Below are 19,564 nucleotides of genomic sequence, written 5' to 3' on the forward strand. Positions count from 1 at the left end.
TTATTTGAAAAATGATCATATTTCACTTATCAGTTTTGCCGTTTAAAAAATTTCCACTCGACCGATTTTCCATTTTTTTTTTTTTATTCTCCTAAAGAAATACATGAGTTTTGATTTAATATATTTTATTTCTTCTTTATGGGGTGATTTTTTTTTTTTTTTTAATCTAAAAAAAAAAAAACATTGAATGAAGCAGAAAAAAATGTTGTAGATATTCAATCTTTTCAGGACCAAAATTAAAAAATGTAAGGTTTCACTTAAAAAAAATTAACGTGGTTTAAAAAAAAAACAGGTTTTAAACTTTTGTGGGGGTCGCCTGGCCTTTTTTTGGGAACTAACTTCCTCCACAAATAATAAAAATAAAAATAAGAAATCTTATGTGCAACACAAACGGAAGTTTATTTCTGGAATAGAAATAACAAACAATAACAAGTTAAAACATAGTTCTCAATATTTCAGAGTTCTTTTTTTTGAGTTCATATGAAAGATGGAGAGTCTCTTTTTTGTGTTCTTTGAATGTTCAAATTTGTAACATTGACAATATTAATGTTCGTCTGTTAAAAGAGAGTATTAATGCGCGGAGCAGTGGAAATGAAATAATTGATGTTTGCACGCGTGGTAAGTCCATATGAGAAAGCGTTGAATGAGTCGGAAGAGTTTAAAGAGACGAAAGAATGCTCGAAAGGCTAAGAGACTAAAGAGATAGATTTTGTGTTTGTGCATGTTTATATTTGATTTGATCGGCTCCAAACGAGCTCTAGAAAATCAGTTTTAAAATGTGTCCTAGGAGGAATTCCATTGGACGAAAGACATCACATGGGGTGCTTTCAACTACGTACGCACCTTTGGTATATAAAGGTCACGCCGGAATTTGCGTGGGTGTCATTTTTCATTTTTTTAACGCGCCGAAACAATCAATTGCACTGCGCGCCTAAATTGTATTTAAGGATTTTAAATTTGAATATTAAACTGTGCCAACTGGCACAAATACTCCCCCCAGATTGGAAAAAAAATTTTTTTTTTTTTTTAATATGTAATGTATTCCTTGAAATGTTTCGGCCAGTGGACTTTCCTACCCGTTTTTGTCGTGGGTTTGGTGTCCTCGTCATTTTCTGCTGGTCTCCCATGTTCTAAAGGAATTTGTTCTGGTGGGGAAATTGTCTGAGGGTATTCCTCAATGTATGCTGGTTTAATTCAGTCGATCGCGATGTTGTCTTTCCTGTCTTTCCGTTGGACAGTAAAATATTTTTCACTTCTGTCCAAAACTTGGTATGGTCCAGTGTAATTTGGACAAAATGGCTTTTTGACCGTATCATTCCTGATAAACACAAATTTGCATGTGTGAAGGTAGTTCGGTATATATGTTTGTTTGGCAGCCCTCCTGGTGGGGGTAAATTTGAGAGAAGACATTTTGTTCTTTAATTCCGTCACAAATGTAGCCGTGGGTGAAATATCTGTGTATGCATTAAAATACTGTCCAGGTAGTGTGACTACGGATCCAAAAACTAGCTCTGCTGGTGTGCTTTGTAAGTCTTCTTTTATTGTGTTTCGGATCATTAATAGGATTAATGGTAAATTATCTGACCAGTCCGCGTTGTTAAGACTCGTAGCCAAAGAAGTTTTTAGCTGTCTGTGAAAGCGTTCGACGAGGCCATTTGAGCAAGGGTGATAAGCAGTAGTCTTTATGTGGGTTGTTCCCAACAATTGGTTGAACTCTGCGAAGAGTTTCGATTGAAATTGCGAACCTCTGTCCGTTGTGAGTATTGACGGTACTCCAAAAATTGCTATCCAGTCTTTTAGTATTGTTCCAGCTACTGTCGCTGCCGATGTGTCTTTCACGGGTATGGCTGTTGGCCATCTGCTGAACCTATCGACTATGGTGAGAATGTGGGTGTGTCCTTTTGAGGGCGGTAATGGCTCCACCAAGTCAACATGGATATTGGTGCACCTGGCATCAGGCGCACTGAAAGTGCCCAGCGGTGACTTCGTGTGCCTGTGTATTTTATTTTTCTGACAGGATACACACGTCTTGGTCCAATTTCGAATATCTGCATTCATATTCGGCCAAACAAAGCAGTCTGTTATTATTTTTACGGTGGCTCGTTTGCCTGGATGCGACATATTGTGAAAATGTAGAAAAACATGTCGTCTGATGCTTGGCGGTATGTATGGACGCGGTTGTTCTTTTGCTGTATCACAATAAAGTGTTGTTACACTAAAAGGTACGGCATTTCCTTCAGTTGCAAAGACGTTTTCTGTTGTACGTCAGTGAGTGTCTTGTCCGTCTTTTGTTCTTGTGCAATTAATTCTATAGTTAACGAACTGGAATTTAGTGAAGTTATTGCAGCTCGTGATAATGCGTCTGCCACGATGTTTTCTTGCCCCTTGACGTATCTGATGTCTGTGGAATATTGGGCAATATAATCAAGGTGTCTGATTTCTCTTGGACCATATTTATCTACATGCGTATGCAGTGCATATGTTAACGGTTTATGGTCAGTGTAAATACAGAAGTTTCTTCCTTCTAACAGATGTCTAAAATGTTTAATTGACAAATAAATTGCTAATAGTTCCCTTGAAAAGGTACTGTACTTTGTCTGTGTCTTGCTCAGTTTGGCTGAGAAAAACAATATAGGGGTCATTGTATCCCCTGTCAGTTGATGTATAACTGCTCCTACAGCTATGTCTGACGCGTCTGTTGTAAGTGTAAGCTTCGATTCTTCGCTGTCCTTAATATAATTCAATTTTGTGAAATTGACTAAGGCAGTTTTAGCTTGATGGAAAGCTTTTAAAGCTGATTCTTGCAGTTTTAATTGTTGGTTTTTCGTTTTGTTCTTCAATAATGACGTTAACGGTGCAAGGATTGTGGAACAGTTGGGTAAAAATCGTCTGTAGTAATTAATTATACCTATGAAGCGACGAACTTGTCTAACAGACGTAGGTTGTGGAAAATCCGTAATGGCGCTTACTTTTTCGGGTAATGGTGATATACCATCCTTATCAATTGAATGTCCAAGGAAGTTTACTTCTTGCTGACTGAAAATACATTTGTCCAAGTTTATTTTTAAACTGTAATGGGACAATTTTTGAAAAACTTGTTCCAAGTGTTGTTTATGTTCGTCGAGGTTTCTACTAGCAATTAGGACATCGTCCACGTAAGCGAATACGAATGGAAGGTCCCTAAAAACCTCGTCTATTAACCTTTGGAAGGTTTGACAAGCGTTCCTAAGTCCGAATGGCATTCTGACGAATTCGTAAAGTCCAAATGGTGTGGTCAGTGCTGTTTTGTGGATATCTTCATCCGCCACCGGTATTTGGTAATACGCTTTTACTAAATCCAGTTTGGAAAATACCATGGCATTTTGCAGTCCGATTGCAAAATCGTGAATGTGTGGGATAGGATATCTATCCGGTACAGTTTGTGCATTTAATCTCCTGAAATCGCCGCATGGACGCCATGTTGTCACGTCTGCTTTCTGTACCATGTGTAGAGGAGATGATCACGCACTTTTGGAAGGTCGGATAATTCCTTGTTGCAACATTCGTTGAAATTCGTCTTTTGCGATCTTGTACTTATCCGGCTTCAGACGTCTGGGGGTGGCGTAGACGGGTTGTCTATTCGTTTTAATATAATGCTTTGCATTATGTTTAATATTATCCGTGACTTTGAATGGCTGAGTAAGTTGTGGGTATTTTTGAAACAGCCGATGAATGTACGTCTCTTCAGGTAAGGCAGAACTAATCCCAGTATACTGGTATCTTGTGGTGATACCTTTAATTACGATTTTTGTTTGGTTATCAGTCAGTGTGCGACTAGTCATGTCTACCGATAGATTAAACCGTGCTAGGAAATCTGCTCCTATTATTAGTGTCGTCACGTTGGCTATGGTAAAAATCCACAGAAATGTGCGGCGCAGGCCGAGATTGACGTCTAAATATTTTTCACCGTATGTCGGTATTTGTGTGCCATTAGCTGCTTGGAGGTGGTAAGGCTGTGGAATAGCTTTTTGTTTACGTAGAGGTGGTATCACGCTGATTTCAGCTCCAGTGTCTATTAAGAAATTATATCCATGATTATTATCACGAATAAAAAATAGACGACCTTTAGTGGAAAATCCAGCGACAGTCGTCGTCTCTACTGGCCGGAATATTCGTTTCCCTGATTCTTGTTTTTAAAAGAACAAGGATAAGTGCAACGCCGAGCTTGTGTGCCGAATTTTTTGTGGTAAAAACAGATTTCGTTCGCTCGTTCCCGTGTGTTGCTTCGACCTCTACTAAGACTTCGTTTTCGGTAGTCCGATCGTTTATTAAATGAGTAACGATGGTTTATTTGTATTAATTCCTGCACTTGTCGAGTGAGATTTTCAGCCGTCATTTTTAGTCCCGATATATCGTCGTTGCACGTCTGTTTCTGCTGTGCTTGTGCTGAGTTTACTTTGCGGTGCTTCAGATTTTCATGGATTCGATCTGCCATATCGGCGAGTTTTTCAATATTTGTCTCTTCCGTTGTGGGTGCTAGGATTTGTACTGTTGTGTCTGGAAGTTTATCCAGCCACAGACTTCTCATTATTTTTTCGGACATTTTGTTGTTCCCTAGCAATGTACGCATGTATCGCAAAAGTTGTGACGGAGTGCGATCTCCCAATTCTACTTGGGTGAAAAGATTGCGTAACCTTGTTTCGTTTGAAAAGCCCGTCCGTCGTAAGATGGCCTTCTTAAGTTCGTCATATGGGTTGTCTTCAGGCACATTCTCCAATAAATCCGCCACCTCTTCGACGACGTCTGCCGGGAGTTTTTCCACCAAGTAACAGTATTTGGTTCATTGAGACATTATCCGCTTTGCGTTGAAAAGGGCCTGGATTTGGATAAACCAGGTCTTTATGTTGGTAGGATTAAATGCTGGTATATTTACCGTTAACGTTGCCAGAGGTTTTTCAACACAGGAAGGTTCCATGTTTGTTTTCTTCGCTCGAAAGTGATTTCAAAGCCTTTAAACTGTCAACTGACTTTTTCCGATGACGCGGAGCTTGAAATTGTGGTCGAAAAAAAATTGTCGCTTTTGCCGCTGAGTCATGGTTGTTTAATAGTTTATAAGATTCCGTTGTGCATATGATTTCGGGTCACCAACTTGTGGGGGTCGCCTGGCCTTTTTTTGGGAACTGACTTCCTCCACAAATAATAAAAATAAAAATAAGAAATCTTATGTGCAACACAAACGGAGGTTTATTTCTGGAATAGAAATAACAAACAATAACAAGTTAAAACATAGTTCTCAATATTTCAGAGTTCCTTTTTTTGAATTCATATGAAAGATGGAGAGTTTCTTTTTTGTGTTCTTTGAATGTTCAAATTTGTAACATTGACAATATTAATGTTCGTCTGTTAAAAGAGAGTATTAATGCGCGGAGCAGTGGAAATGAAATAATTGATGTTTGCACGCGTGGTAAGTCCATATGGGAAAGCGTTGAATGAGTTGGAAGAGTTTAAAGAGACGAAAGAATGCTCGAAAGGCTAAGAGACTAAAGAGATAGATTTTGTGTTTGTGCATGTTTATATTTGATTTGATCGGCTCCAAACGAGCTCTAGAAAATCAGTTTTAAAATGTGTCCTAGGAGGAATTCCATTGGACGAAAGACATCACATGGGGTGCTTTCAACTACGTACGCACCTTTGGTATATAAAGGTCACGCCGGAATTTGCGTGGGTGTCATTTTTCATTTTTTTAACGCGCCGAAACAATCAATTGCACTGCGCGCCTAAATTGTATTTAAGGATTTTAAATTTGAATATTAAACTGTGCCAACTGGCACACTTTTGACTTTACAGGTAAATTTGCACAAAACTATTCTTTTTTTGTTTTAAATTAGATTATTTTATTTATTGATCTTTTATCTTCAATTTGTGATAAATAAATCTGAGTAGAGAAAATTATTTTCATTTTAATAGACATTTCAAAATGGGGGTGAATTAAAAAAAACAAAACATTTGTTTAGAAAATTATATTCAGTTTATTGGAAAGAGCATAAAATTTCACATTAAACCTGAAAATATCTTAAAAATTGAACCAATAGAAAATTTTGATAGATTTTTAAATTGAAAAAATTGAAAAAAATTTAACTCGTAAAATTCAATTCATTTTATTATGTAGAAAAAAATGGATGCATAAGCGCGCACAGGCACTTTGTAAACACGGTTTTTTAAAAAATAAAAAATAATATTTCTATTATTTTTCAAAAAACTTTAATAGTTTATTTTGGAAGTATATTCTATAAAGAAATTAAATAAACCACTTTAAAAATAGAAATTACGAGTTTTGTATATTTTATTCGAAGTTTTGTGTTAAGGGTGTCAAAAATTCCAAAAAAATTCTGACACACCTACCTCTCTGCTGTCTAATTTCTTCCAACTGCAATAATACAATTCTCTACTAAAAAAACTCGCTCCTTTTGTCACCAAATTCTAAATCGCCCAGTCTCTATACAAGTATATACATAATCACCAACATCTCATTTGCATAAAGCGATCAGTTGGAAAAGCATAAAGTCGGAAAGGTAGCCATTTTTTCTTTTTGTCTGCATGGGACCACACAAGAAACAGTTATATACTGATTTTTTTGTGCCTTTTAATTCACGCCCCCTTGATTTTTAAGATCAATAATCAATCTTTCTGGTCCGCCATCCATGCCAGATGTCTTTGTTCATGGTGCGACCATTGCACCTGTTCTTCTTGCAGAAATTCTTCAACCTCCTCTTCTACCAGCAACTCTTTGTACGTCCAAGATGTAGCATCGCATTTCATCTACTGTCACCGTGTTCTTGGAGAGTATCTCAGTTAGAGTACCTCTTCCTCATCGTGTTGTACAATGAGGATTGAATGGATACACCCACACTTATTCACTAACTACAATTTCTGCTTTTGCCTGCCTGTTCCACTTTGTCTGTTACAGCCAATGGATGTGTAGCAGCCGACACTCATTACAAACTGGCAGGAGCTACTTCTCACGATTCAAAATTTGAAATCCTTTTTCTCCCTGGCTTGTCCAATCACAAGCCAGCTCTCTATCATGTGGCAGAGTATATAAAAGGTGAAATCTGAAACCATTAACTCTCTTTCAACCTGACTCTGCCTGGGATCAGACTTTGGCCCCAGGCAGAACATAAGTAGGACAAGCTAGTTATGGCTCTCTTCAAACTCACATTTATTTTCACGTGCTGTACCCTAACAAACATTCATTGTCCTGATAAAGAACATACACCGACACACGCACATCTTTTCTTTCTTACCACGAGACACTAAACCTTTGCACTGTCTCTACTATCGGATGCACACTCCTACATACGTAAACACACTGAAGTCTTTGCCCTTTCGTTTTCCTTTAATTGGCTTCCTTTGTTCCGGCGACTACTAGCTATAAACATGTGTGGACTGAGCTATTCTCTCCTCAACAAGCTGGCAATAGATTAATTCTATCTTTTCTCTCTCTTGTACAAAGATAACAAATAAAGTTTGTTTATTAATATAGAATGAAACTCTATTTCGTTGTCCCTTATTCTATAGATGTCTTTATTTGTACATAAAAATGGATCGATGTGGCACTGACATTTCATCTTGGCCAGACTTTGGTGCCATGTTATATCGAAATACTGCCTCTTGGGGCGAAATTTGACTTCTTGCTGTCACAGCTTTGATAGTACAATGGTGCTTTTCTATAATCCCATTGCCACTTGGCCGGTACACACTTTGAAAATATTGCTTAACATTCCACTTTGCATATAGCTCTCTAAAAACTTTTAAGTAAAAGGACATACCATTATCAACTAGCAATTCTTCTACCGGTCCCTTTTCTATAAACACCTCTTCAACAATTTTCTTAACTTCTGCTATTTCCATTCTCATTCTTCACCATATTGCTGACCACCCTGGCCCACAGTCAATCATAATCAGATATGGTTTGTGTCAATAATGAGTGATGTCAATGGTCAGTCGCCTCCAATTTTCTGCCACATGTAATTCCCTTTTATGTGTTTAGTCAGTGCAGGGTCAATGGATTGACATTCGCTACATTGCCCCACCACTTCCCGGACATCTTCTATTGTGATGTACAGATTCATCTTTTTCGCTAAGTATAAAGTGCGTTCTTTTCTAAAGTGATGCATCTTATGCAGGTCATTTAGCTGTTCTACATACAGCACACTGGAGCCACAGCCTTCTTTTTCTTTAGCAAAGCCTTCTTCACTCTCCTCAATCCATCTGCCTTATTCTTCTGTGTTGGAACCAAGATAACAGCTACCTTCAGTCCAAATTCTTGGATTAGGTCTCTAAGTACGCCATGTCGACACTTTATAAGCATCTCTACTGCCCCTTTTGTCTTGATCCGCTTATCCTCAGACACCTCCGATCTAACCCATGATGCTATTGTTGCTGAGTCTGTTGTAACATCCACAACCTGTAGCGCCTATTTTAAAGCCAGATTGATGCCCTTCATCAGAGCATCGAGCTCCGCAACATTGAGATGGACACTATCATTGTTTTTGCATAACCAAGCATCTTCAGCAGTTGCACCTCCTATCTCTAATAGTACCCCTAATGCCACGTTGCTAGCGTCATTCAATATCACCCTTTCACAGCTGTTTACATGCCATTCTCCCCTTTACCGGGTCCATGTTCTTCACTTCTTCAATGACTTCTTGTATCATGACCAGCTCTTCTTGGCCAACCGTATCTTCCCATTGGTCCATACCCGTCTGCCTCTTAATAAAGCTGCTTGCTGCTGGCAACCATCCGACTATGAGGTAATGGCCAACTAACTTTCTGCATATTGAGAAAAGCTCTCTCTTGATCAGGCTCTCCCTAGCTTCAGGAATCTCATTTCCTCACCTAAACATCAACTTCTGCTGTATTCTCAATTCCAAAGTTGTTCCATTTTCCAATGATTTGGATGGTTTAGCCATCAGTCCGTATAGTTTTACATGATTCCTCACCCTTTCTGCAGACACCACGTTCTTGTCTACCAGTACATCATCAATGTAGGAGCAGGTGGCTCTCTTAACAGCATTATTTTTGGCCAGTACAGTCTTAAGAATTGCTGTCATGATCTTTGGTGCAAAATTCAATCCAAATCCTAGTCTGGTCAAACAATAAATTCAAATTTTATACTCGACCAATTGATACCGCCATAGTTTTTCATCCACATGGATTTTTATAGTAGGCTGACTTGATTTTAGTTGATTGTCCCATTCTCCTCCACTCTCTCCTAACTTCTTCACACACGTCAATTCCATCTTTTGTGTGACGAGCCACACATTTGTTTAATTCTCGGAAATCCAAGTCTGGCCTGACTTTTTTCTTGGTAGGGTGAACCACAGCCATGAGTGGCAGAGCTCCTTCAACCTTCCCCGGCCATGATACCAGAATTGTTTTGTTGATCCACCTCTCCACTTCCTATTCAAACTGCAATTCTATTTCCCCTTTCAATGTGCTTTTGTAGCATTTAACTTATTTTGTTAACACAGGTAGGTCTACAGACCATTGCCACTCTACCACTTGTCACTTGTGCACTTGTCACCATTGAAATGGGCTCGAAAATCCTTATCCTCAATCTGACATGGCCTGGGTTTTTAAATAAAGTGCCTGATTGATAACTTCAAACAACAGAAACACGGAAAAGGTGTAATATACAACAAATAAATGTGAGCAAAGGCAAGATAAGTGAAAAGAAGCAATTCAGAGAAGTAAAGTTTAGAATTAAATTTTTTTAATTCAACACTTCAAAGATTTAGAATTTTTTTGTTCAACAGTCAAAGAATTAGAAATTTTTAATTCAACAGTTCGCTTTCGCTTTTCAGTATAAAACAAACAAAAACTGGCTAGCAGCCGCATCATGTTTCAAAGTCAAACATCACGCGACTTAAGGTTCTCGCACTTGTTAATTTTATTTTATAAAAGTTAAATTAAAATGTTTTTCATTCCTCTTCTCTCGTGGCTGAGATGGCTAGGTCCCAGGGTTTTTTTTTCCATTTCATTTCCATCTCCACATGAAAGGTTCGGGGTTCAAGCCTACTTTCCTACTAAAACTTTTTGTTTTTTCTTTACACCTCCAAACACCTGGCCAACTTTTTTTTTAAAAACAGGGTTTCATCCACGCATCTATAACACGATGGGTTAAGTGACAGCATTGTTATCTAAAGATTTCAGGTTCAATCCCAGTTATCAGGCATACTTTTTTTCTCGATTTTTAAACATTTAATATTGAAATGAGGTTATTTATACCATTTTTTTTTCGCTTTTCGCTGTTTTCTTTTGTTTTTTTTGTTTGTTTTTTTTTCCTTTTTTGGGGGGTTTTGTTTATCCGATTGCTTTAAAGAAGTTTTACGTCCATTCGCTGCTTTATTTGTTTTGTTTTTTCCGATTTTTTAAAAAAGTTTAAACAGGGTTATAAATTCACTTATTCTTTGCCCCCCCCCCTATATACACACCTCCAAACACCCAGGCAACGCCGTCCTTTTTTGGGGGGAGGGAGTTTGTTTTTCCGATTATTTTAAAGAAGTTTTACGTTCGTTGTTTTTTTTTGTTTGGGTTTTTCTGATTTTTTAAGAAGTTCTTTACCCCCTCCCCCAGTACTTTCATAAATCAGAGTCCATTTTCTGTAGGCTGTTTTTGAACCCAGTCAACGATGGGTACTTTTGCTAATCCAAAATAAAAAAGCCATAATAAATAAGAAAAACTAGGTGCTCCGTAAGTCAAACTGTGTACAACATTGGCGCCACTGCGTGTTTCATTATCTTTGCATGCAGATTCCCATTAATGAAAACAACCAAACGCTTACACTTGGTTTACTGGCATCTTATTTTATTCTCGCGCCATTATCTGTATAATACTAAAACTCTGTCGTTCTTGGTTGTTCGCTTGCTTGCTTGCACAATATCCTCCTCCTCCTCCTCCTCCTCCTCCTACTACTACTACTACTACTACTACGCCTCCTCTTCTTGCTACTACTATTACTTCTCCTCTTTACAACTACTACTACGCCTCCTCTTCCTTATCCTACTATTACTACTACTGGTTGACATGTATTTTCCCTACTACTACTCTAAACAGAATGACTCATAGAAATCTATTTATATATTTTTTTCATTTTAATATACTTTCATAGAAATGTTTCTGTTATGTCACAAAAAAACTATTTTCTTTACGTCACAAGTGTCATGTTCATACATCAATTCCATAGCTAATATAACATACTGACCCCTTAGGGGATGTTTTGAAACTATTCTATATTACAACTATACTGTCGCAATTTTCTCACAAATAAATCAACTTTGACCTGTTGACAACATATTTTTTTTTTACTGTGTACGTTTTCAGCGGCCTAATTTTTTTTTTTTTTTTTTTTTGCGTTTTAAATAATCCAAATAAACAATTGTTAATACTTTCTGCATTTTTTTACATCGTTCATTTCCGTATTACGTTTAAGTTATTTTAACGCAACTTATAATTCAATGGCTGTAAGTTTTTTTTTTTTTTTTTTTTTCAAAAATAAACAATTATAAACAGAATGACTCATAGAAATCTATCTATATTATATTCTTTTTTCATTTTATTATACTTTCATAGAAAAGTTTCTGTTATGTCACAAAAAAACTATTTTCTTTACGTCACAAGTGTCATGCTCATACATTAATTCCATAGCTAATATAACATACTGACCCTTTAAGGGATGTTTTGCAACTATTCTATATTACAACTATACTGTCGCAATTTTCTCACAAATAAATCAACTTTAACCTGTTGAAAACATTTTTTTTTTTTTTTACTATGTACGTTTTCAGTGGCCTAATTTTTTTTTTTTTTTTTGCGTTTTAAATTATCCAAATAAACAATTGTTAATACTTTCTGCATTTTTTTTTGCATCGTTTATTTCCATATTACGTTTAAGTTATTTTAATGCATTTTTCTTACAAATAAATCTACTATTTTACAATGTATTGTTTTACTGTGTACGTTTTCAGTGACCCAATTTTTTTTTCCACGTTTAAATTAATAGATTTTCAAAATTTGAATTTAACTTTAAGTATTATGGTATCTGTTCAGTACACATTTACCTATAAGTATGGCAAACCACTTATAATTCAATGGCTGTAAGTTCTTTTTTCAAGATTAAACAATTATAAACAGAACGACTCATAGAAATCTATCTATATTCTTTTTTCATTTTAATATACTTTCATAGAAATGTTTCTGTTATGTAACAAAAAACTATTTTCTTTACGTCACAAGTGTTACGCTCATACATGAATTCTATAGCTAATATAACACACTGACCTAACGGGTCATGGGTAGTCTAGTATACAATACAAGTCTGTCACTGCCAAGGGACGTTACTCTAGCGGTGTAACCTGAGATTTGTTCCTCCTGCAACATCTCCCCCCTTTTAAGAACAACAACAAAGAAAAATGATCCACTAACAAAAACACAAAATAACTAAAATACAAAAACAAAACAATACTTTGTCCTTGTGACCTAGGCCTTCACCGGGCTGACTACTCTCCGGCCTAACCAGGATTATTCTGTCTTTTTTACTTGGACTCAATTAGTTTGTATAGTCTTTGAATCTAGCCAGATTCCTTACTAGTCTCCCTGAACGTGTCATCCTCAGTCCTTTAGTATTTTGGTTTGCTGGGGATGGTGTCGCCGGCCTCATTCCTTCTCTTCTATTATTTTCGAGCCGAGGTGTTTGCGAATTACAAACCCCTTCTGTATTTGGCAGTTCAGTTATTGGTGCCTCCTTGCTAGGCCTTTGGTATGACTGAGGGATCAATGATGATGATGAGAGTGCTTCTGCTGTTCTTTTAAAATTCACCCTATTAAGTTGGAGCAACTCCCCATCAACTTTGACATGATATAACCTGTCATCCAGTCTCTGCCACACAACTGCCTTCTTCCACTCTCGCTGACCTTTTATGTGTGATTTAATACGTACCATATCTCCATGTTGCACTGGCTGAAGTGGTTTTACTTTCTGGTTGAAATAATGTTTTTGCTTTCTGTTGTCCAACTTAACTGTTTTGCTTAGATTTTTGTGTAGTTCTGGTCTGAGTAGGTCCTCTCTGGTTGGAAGAAGTGTCTTTGTTCTTCTTGACATTAACTTCTGTGCAGGTGATAAGTGACCCTTGGCTGGTGTATTCCTGTGATCCAGCATCGCTAAGTTTGGATCAGCTTTATCTTCCATTGATTTCCGGAAAAGGTTCTTTGCCATCTTTACAGCAGATTCTACTTTTCCATTTGCCTTGCTATTGTAAGGACTGACAGGTGTATGTACAAAACACCACTTTCTTGCAAAGGTGGAGAATTCTTACTACTAAATTGTGGTCAATTATCAGTGACCACCTGATCCCATGTTGTGCAAAATGGTGCTTAAGCTTAGTGATCACCGTTCTAGCTTGTGTAGTCGGGAGATGATCAATTTTCCAGAAATTATTCATATAATCAATGATGCAGAGATAGTCTCTATCTGCAAAGCTAAAGAGATCTACTTCTACTTTTGCCCAGAGTCTTTCCGGAATTTCATGAACCATTAAAGACTCTGCAGGATTAGCTACCTCATATTTCCTGCACGTTGGGCATTTTGAGACAAAGTCTCTGATGTCACTATTCATATTTGGTCAGTACAAGCATTCTCTTGCTCTTCTGCAGCATCCTTCGATCCCTAGGTGTGTGGAATGCAATTTTTCTTTTAACACTGCTCGCTGTGTTGTTGGTACTACTACTTGGTTTCCTCTGAATATTAATCCATCTTGTACCGTCATTTCATTCTGCATGCTGAAATATGGTCTCACCTTTAAGGTCAAGATGTACTTTGTCTTCTGGCAATCCTTCCACAATTACTTGCTGTAACATCTGCATACATCTGTCTTCTTTTGTGGCTGAGCGCAATTCGAGCAACCTTCCCTCTGTTACTGAAATATATTCTGTTTCCTGGACATTATCATCATCATCATCATCATTATTGTTATAATAAATTACTGTAACTCTTCAGGAAATGAATCATAGTTATTCCCCTTGGCCGGAACTAAGGATTCTGCCATATTGATTTTGCCAAACACATGTATATATTTTAAGCTGATAAAACCTTTACGAAAGGCATTCTTATTCATTCTTCTTTTATCATTTCAATTTTATCAGCTTAAAATAAAAAAAATAAAAAAATGGACAAATTACTGTGGCCAGACAGATTTAACACAGAACCAACTGCTCCGAATTCGGAAAAAATATACAAACATTGGAAGTCAACATTCGAATACTATCTACGCACGTTAAATAACGGCCAAATCGAAAACAGTGCGCAAAATCTTTTCGCTTTGATCAATTCTGTCTCCGCGACAATTTTCGAAATTATAAGCGACACCACGGATTACAACGGCGCCATAGAAACGCTAGACGCTATTTATATGAAACCATCAAACATTGTATTTAACAGACATCAACTCCTGACAAGTAAACAGAAACCGACACAAACCATCAACGAGTTCATGCAACAATTGGAAGTATTCGCTAAATCTTGCGAATTTCAAGCGGTAAGTGCCGAGGAAAACAAAAAACAATATATACGGGACGCGTTCATTAGCGGCATCTTGTCTTCGTCTACCCATCAGCGCCTACTTGAAAAACCTTTCTCGACGCTACAAGAGATATTTACAGTGGCTAGGTCCCTAGAACAAGCGGAGAAGCATACAGCCAGCTTCGATTACCACCCGAGCGTAACAGCTACCGTAGTTCAACCAGAAGAAACTCCCTTAGCCGCTGTAAAAGGAAATACATTACAAAAAGGAATTTGTTTCTTCTGTGGGAACACACGGCATGCATGGGCGATGTGTCCTGCGCATAAGGCCGAGTGTAGAAAATGTAAAAAAAATGGCCATTGGGCTAAGGTAGATCATCCTCCTCTCCTGCTGCTGTGTTGTACGACCCGGACTCCCCCCCCCACCCAATCTCTCCTGACTAGGAACGGGTGCCAAAGACATCACCTACACCAAATGCGAAATAAATGGGCAGGTAGTGAATGCTATGGTAGACTCTGGCAGCGTGGGGACGTTCATTAGCAAAAATACAGCAAGAAAGCTGAAACTTTTTGTTATCCCCAAACTGAAAACCGTAGCATTGGCGGGCCCGAATCATCATGCTAAAATCATTGGCGAAACTGTTGTTGACATCTCTCTAAACGGTAAAAACCACCACGCCATGACGGTGGAAGTAATTAAGGACCTGTTCACGGATATGATTGTCGGAAAAGACCTTCTAAAACAATATAAAACTGTGACGTTGAAATTCGACAGTCCCAGGGAAGAACTTGTTATTGGAGCGATGGGTAAGAGTAACAGTTTTCCATGTATCAAAATTTCTCCTCCTCCCCTCTTCTCTCATCTTTCTACTCGGACGACCCCTATTGCCACCAAATCTCATCGTCACTCATTCACTGACAACATTTTTATTAAAGAGGAAACTGTCAGAATGCTGAGGGAAGGCATAATAGAGCCCTCTATATCTCCTTGGCGAGCCCAAGTTTTAGTGACCTCTAACGAGAATCAAAAAAAAAGAATGGTGGTCGACTACAGCGACACCATAAATAGATTTACAGAACTAGATGCCTATCCCATGCCTAACATTACTAAAATGATTGATGACATAGCTCGATACAACGTTTTTACAACACTTGACCTGAAGTCTGCTTACCATCAAATCCCAATTAGTCACGCCGATCGGAAATACACAGCATTCGAAGTAAATGGAAAACTTTACCAATTTACCCGTATTCCTTTTGGAGTCACTAACGGAGTGAGTGCCTTTCAAAGATGCATCGATGGCATTGTAGAAAGAGAAAAATTAACAGATACTTTTGTGTATGTAGACAATGTCACGATATGTGGAAAGGATCAACAAGAACATGATTACAACCTTCAAAGGTTTTATAATGTAGCAAAAAAATGCAACATCACACTCAACCAAAGTAAGAGCATCATTTCACTACTTCTATCACACTTCTTGGGTACACAATCCAGAACAACCAAATTACTCCTGATTACCTGAGGCTAAAACCACTCCTTGAAATGCCACCGCCTCTAAATTTACAGTCGCAAAAACGAATAATTGGTATGTTCCCTTACTATAGTAAATTCATTTGAAATTTTTCTGATAAGATACTGCCGCTGAACCATAACAGGGAGTTTCCACTACCCCCCGTCTATTCTAAATTCTTTTCAGACATTGAAGACCGACTTAAGTAATGCCACCCTTATAACTGTTGACCCGGACAAAGAATTTGTAGTGGAAACTGATGCCAGTAAATACTGCATTGCTGCTACGCTGAACCAACAGGGTAGACCCGTTGCATTCTTTTCTCGGACACTAAGCCCGAACGAGATTAGACATCACGCGGTCGAAAAAGAAGCTGCTGCGATTGTCAAAGCTCTTCGAAAGTGGCAACATTTCTTACTCGGGAGACATTTCAAAGTTATTACAGATCAAAAGAGCGTCAGTTTTATGTTCGATAATAAGAGAAAATCAAAAATTAAAAATGATAAGATATGTCGTTGGCGGATCGAACTATCACAATTCAAATTCAGCATTACTTACCATCCAGGAACGGAAAATACAGCTGCTGATACGTTTTCTCACATCTCTGCATTAACGCACACTTTGCAAGACCTCCGCGACTTGCATGCTACACTATGCCATCCTGGAGTCACGCGACTCAGCCACTTCATCCGGACAAGAAACCTTCCCTTCTCTTTAGAACAAATTAAAACCATAACAGACTCGTGCCCCTCCTGTCAGTACTTGAAACCTAAATTTGCCAGTTGTAACAAAGGAACACTCATACAGGCTATACTACCTTTCCAGCGACTAAACATCGACTTTAAAGGCCCTTTGCCTACTTCTGTACGTGGTAACAAATACTTACTCACCATAATTGATGAATATACTCGCTTTCCCTTTGCCTTCCCCTGTAAGGATATGACTAGTAAAACTGTGATCCATTGCCTAAACCAACTATTTGCTATTTTTGGCATGCCCGATATGATACACACTGACCGGGCTGCCGACTTCCTTGCAGGAGAAATCAAAGATTACTTACGTGGCAAAGGTATCGCCACCTCTAAAACAAGTAGGTATCACCCTGAGGGTAACGGGCAAGTTGAGAAGCTCAATGGAACTTTATGGAAGGCCATCCAAACGACCTTACACTCTAGCAACATGAAACTGCCTCATTGGGAAGATATACTACCAAATGCTCTCCATTCAATCCGGTCGTTACTATGCACTGCCACCAATACGACTCCTCATGAGAGAATGTTCAAATATAGTCGTAGATCTTCCTCCGGAACTTCTGTTCCCACTTGGGCGAAACCAGGCCCAGTATATGTCAGAAACCATACTAAGTCTAGTAAGCTCGACCCTCCAGTAACCCCTGCTACCTTATTAGACATCAACCCCTACTATGTTCATGTACGACTACCCTCTGGTGCGGAAACTACTGTCAATGTGCGAGACCTGGCCCCTAACTCCTCAAACCAAGAAGACGAACACGATGAAAACAATACTGCAAGCCCTGAAGCCCGTAAAGAACCGCCACCTGACGAAAACAATATTGACGTGGAGGAGAAGAATCTCTTACCTGATCCTGAACATATCCATACTAGCCATGATGTGGATGCTGAGAACAAAAATCCCTGTGAGTCAGTGCGGAGATCGTCCAGAATGCGGCGATTTCCAAGTAAATATAAGGACTTTCTAACCTAGTACTGAACAGACTAAATTTAACTTCTGTAATTCCATACTTAATTATTGTTGAAGGGGAAAATGTTATAATAAATTACTGTAACTCTTCAGGAAATGAATCATAGTTATTCCCCTTGGCCGGAACTAAGGATTCCGCCATATTGATTTTGCCAAACACGTGTATATATTTTAAGCTAATAAAACCTTTACGAAAGGCATTCTTATTCATTCTTCTTTTATCATTTCAATCATCATCATCATCATCATCATCGATACATTCATTGCTCACTCCATGAATGTTTGCCCTTGATAATGTGTCTGCTAGGAACATCATCTTACCAGGATGGTATAGAGCAATCACATTGTAAACTTGCAACTGTATTAACATATTTTGCAGTCGCTTTGGGCATTTCCCCAATTCCTTTTTCATTATTACTACTAATGGTTTATGATCAGTCAGTACTGTAACCTGTTGATCAAATGTGTATTGGTGAAAATGTTCACAGGCATAAACCACTGCCAATAGTTCTTTCCCAATCTGTGCGTATCGGGTTTCTGTGTCTGTAAGTGCTCGGCTAATATATGCTAAGGGTTGACCTTCTTGTAGCAATGCAGCCCCATTCCTTTCTCACTTGCATCACATTGAACGACCAATGGTTTGTTGGGGTCATAGTATCTCAAAACTGGTGCTTCACTCACCAACTTTTTGATTTTCTCAAAAGCTTCTTCATGGATCTGAGACCACGTCCATGGCACATCCGCCTTTGTTAAGTTGTAAATTGAAGCCATCACATCAGAGATGTGGGGCAGAAACTTTGCCAAATAATTCATGAATCTTCCCAATCGTTGCACTCCCTTAATGTCTGTTAGCTGTGGCATATCTTTTATGGCTTTTATTTTCTCAGGATCTGGAAGTAAACCCTCACTGGTTATCATGTGACCTAGGAATGATACAGATGTTTGCCGTAAATTCATTTTCTCAGCATTCAATTGCATCCCACGATCATGACATCTTTGCAACAGCCTTCTGAGTTTTCTATCATGGTTCTCTGTTGCTTCTTCCATCGTTTTACCAATCCCGACCACCAGAAGATCGTCTGCTTTGTTGATGATTCCTTTCAAATCGGCCACATTATTATATAGTTCTCTTTGAAATATTTCCGGGGCTGGAGCAATTCCAAATAGTAAACCCTTCCATCGAAACCGACCATATGGAGTGGCAAAAGTGGTCAAGCAACTGCTGGCTTCATCTAACTTCAGGTGCCAAAAACCATCCCTTAGATCAAGAGCTGAGAAAACTTTGCTATTAGCAAGTTCTGGGAGGAGATTGTCCAGTACCGGTAACTGGAAATGCTCCTGTTTAAGAGCCTTATTTAATGGTCTGGGTCAGGGTCAATACATATCTGTAATTTTCCATTTTTTTGATTAACAGTACAGTGATAAGGCACTTACCCATGGTGTTGGCTCGTTCACTGGTTCAATTACCTTCTTTTTGACCAGTCTTTCTAATTCAGCTTTCACTTTTACCTTGATAGCCACTGGTATTCTTCGAGCCGCTGCAACATGTGGTGTTACATTGGAGTTCACCTCCAGATGAACCTCTCCAGGTAACGTACCAAATTCTTCCTGGAATACATCCTGAAATTCGGATATGATGCTCTCTGGGTGCTGGCTGTTGTCTTTTTGAGATATGTTTGCAACCCTCTTAAATTTGTCATTGTTCACACTAATGAGTGCCATTTGCTGGATGGCATTCGCTCCAAGTAGTGGATGAAAGTCTTCCTTTACA

Source organism: Euprymna scolopes, chromosome 4 (assembly GCF_053919585.1).
Source record: "Euprymna scolopes isolate OS-2025 chromosome 4, ASM5391958v1, whole genome shotgun sequence".
Lineage (NCBI taxonomy): Eukaryota > Metazoa > Mollusca > Cephalopoda > Sepiida > Sepiolidae > Euprymna > Euprymna scolopes.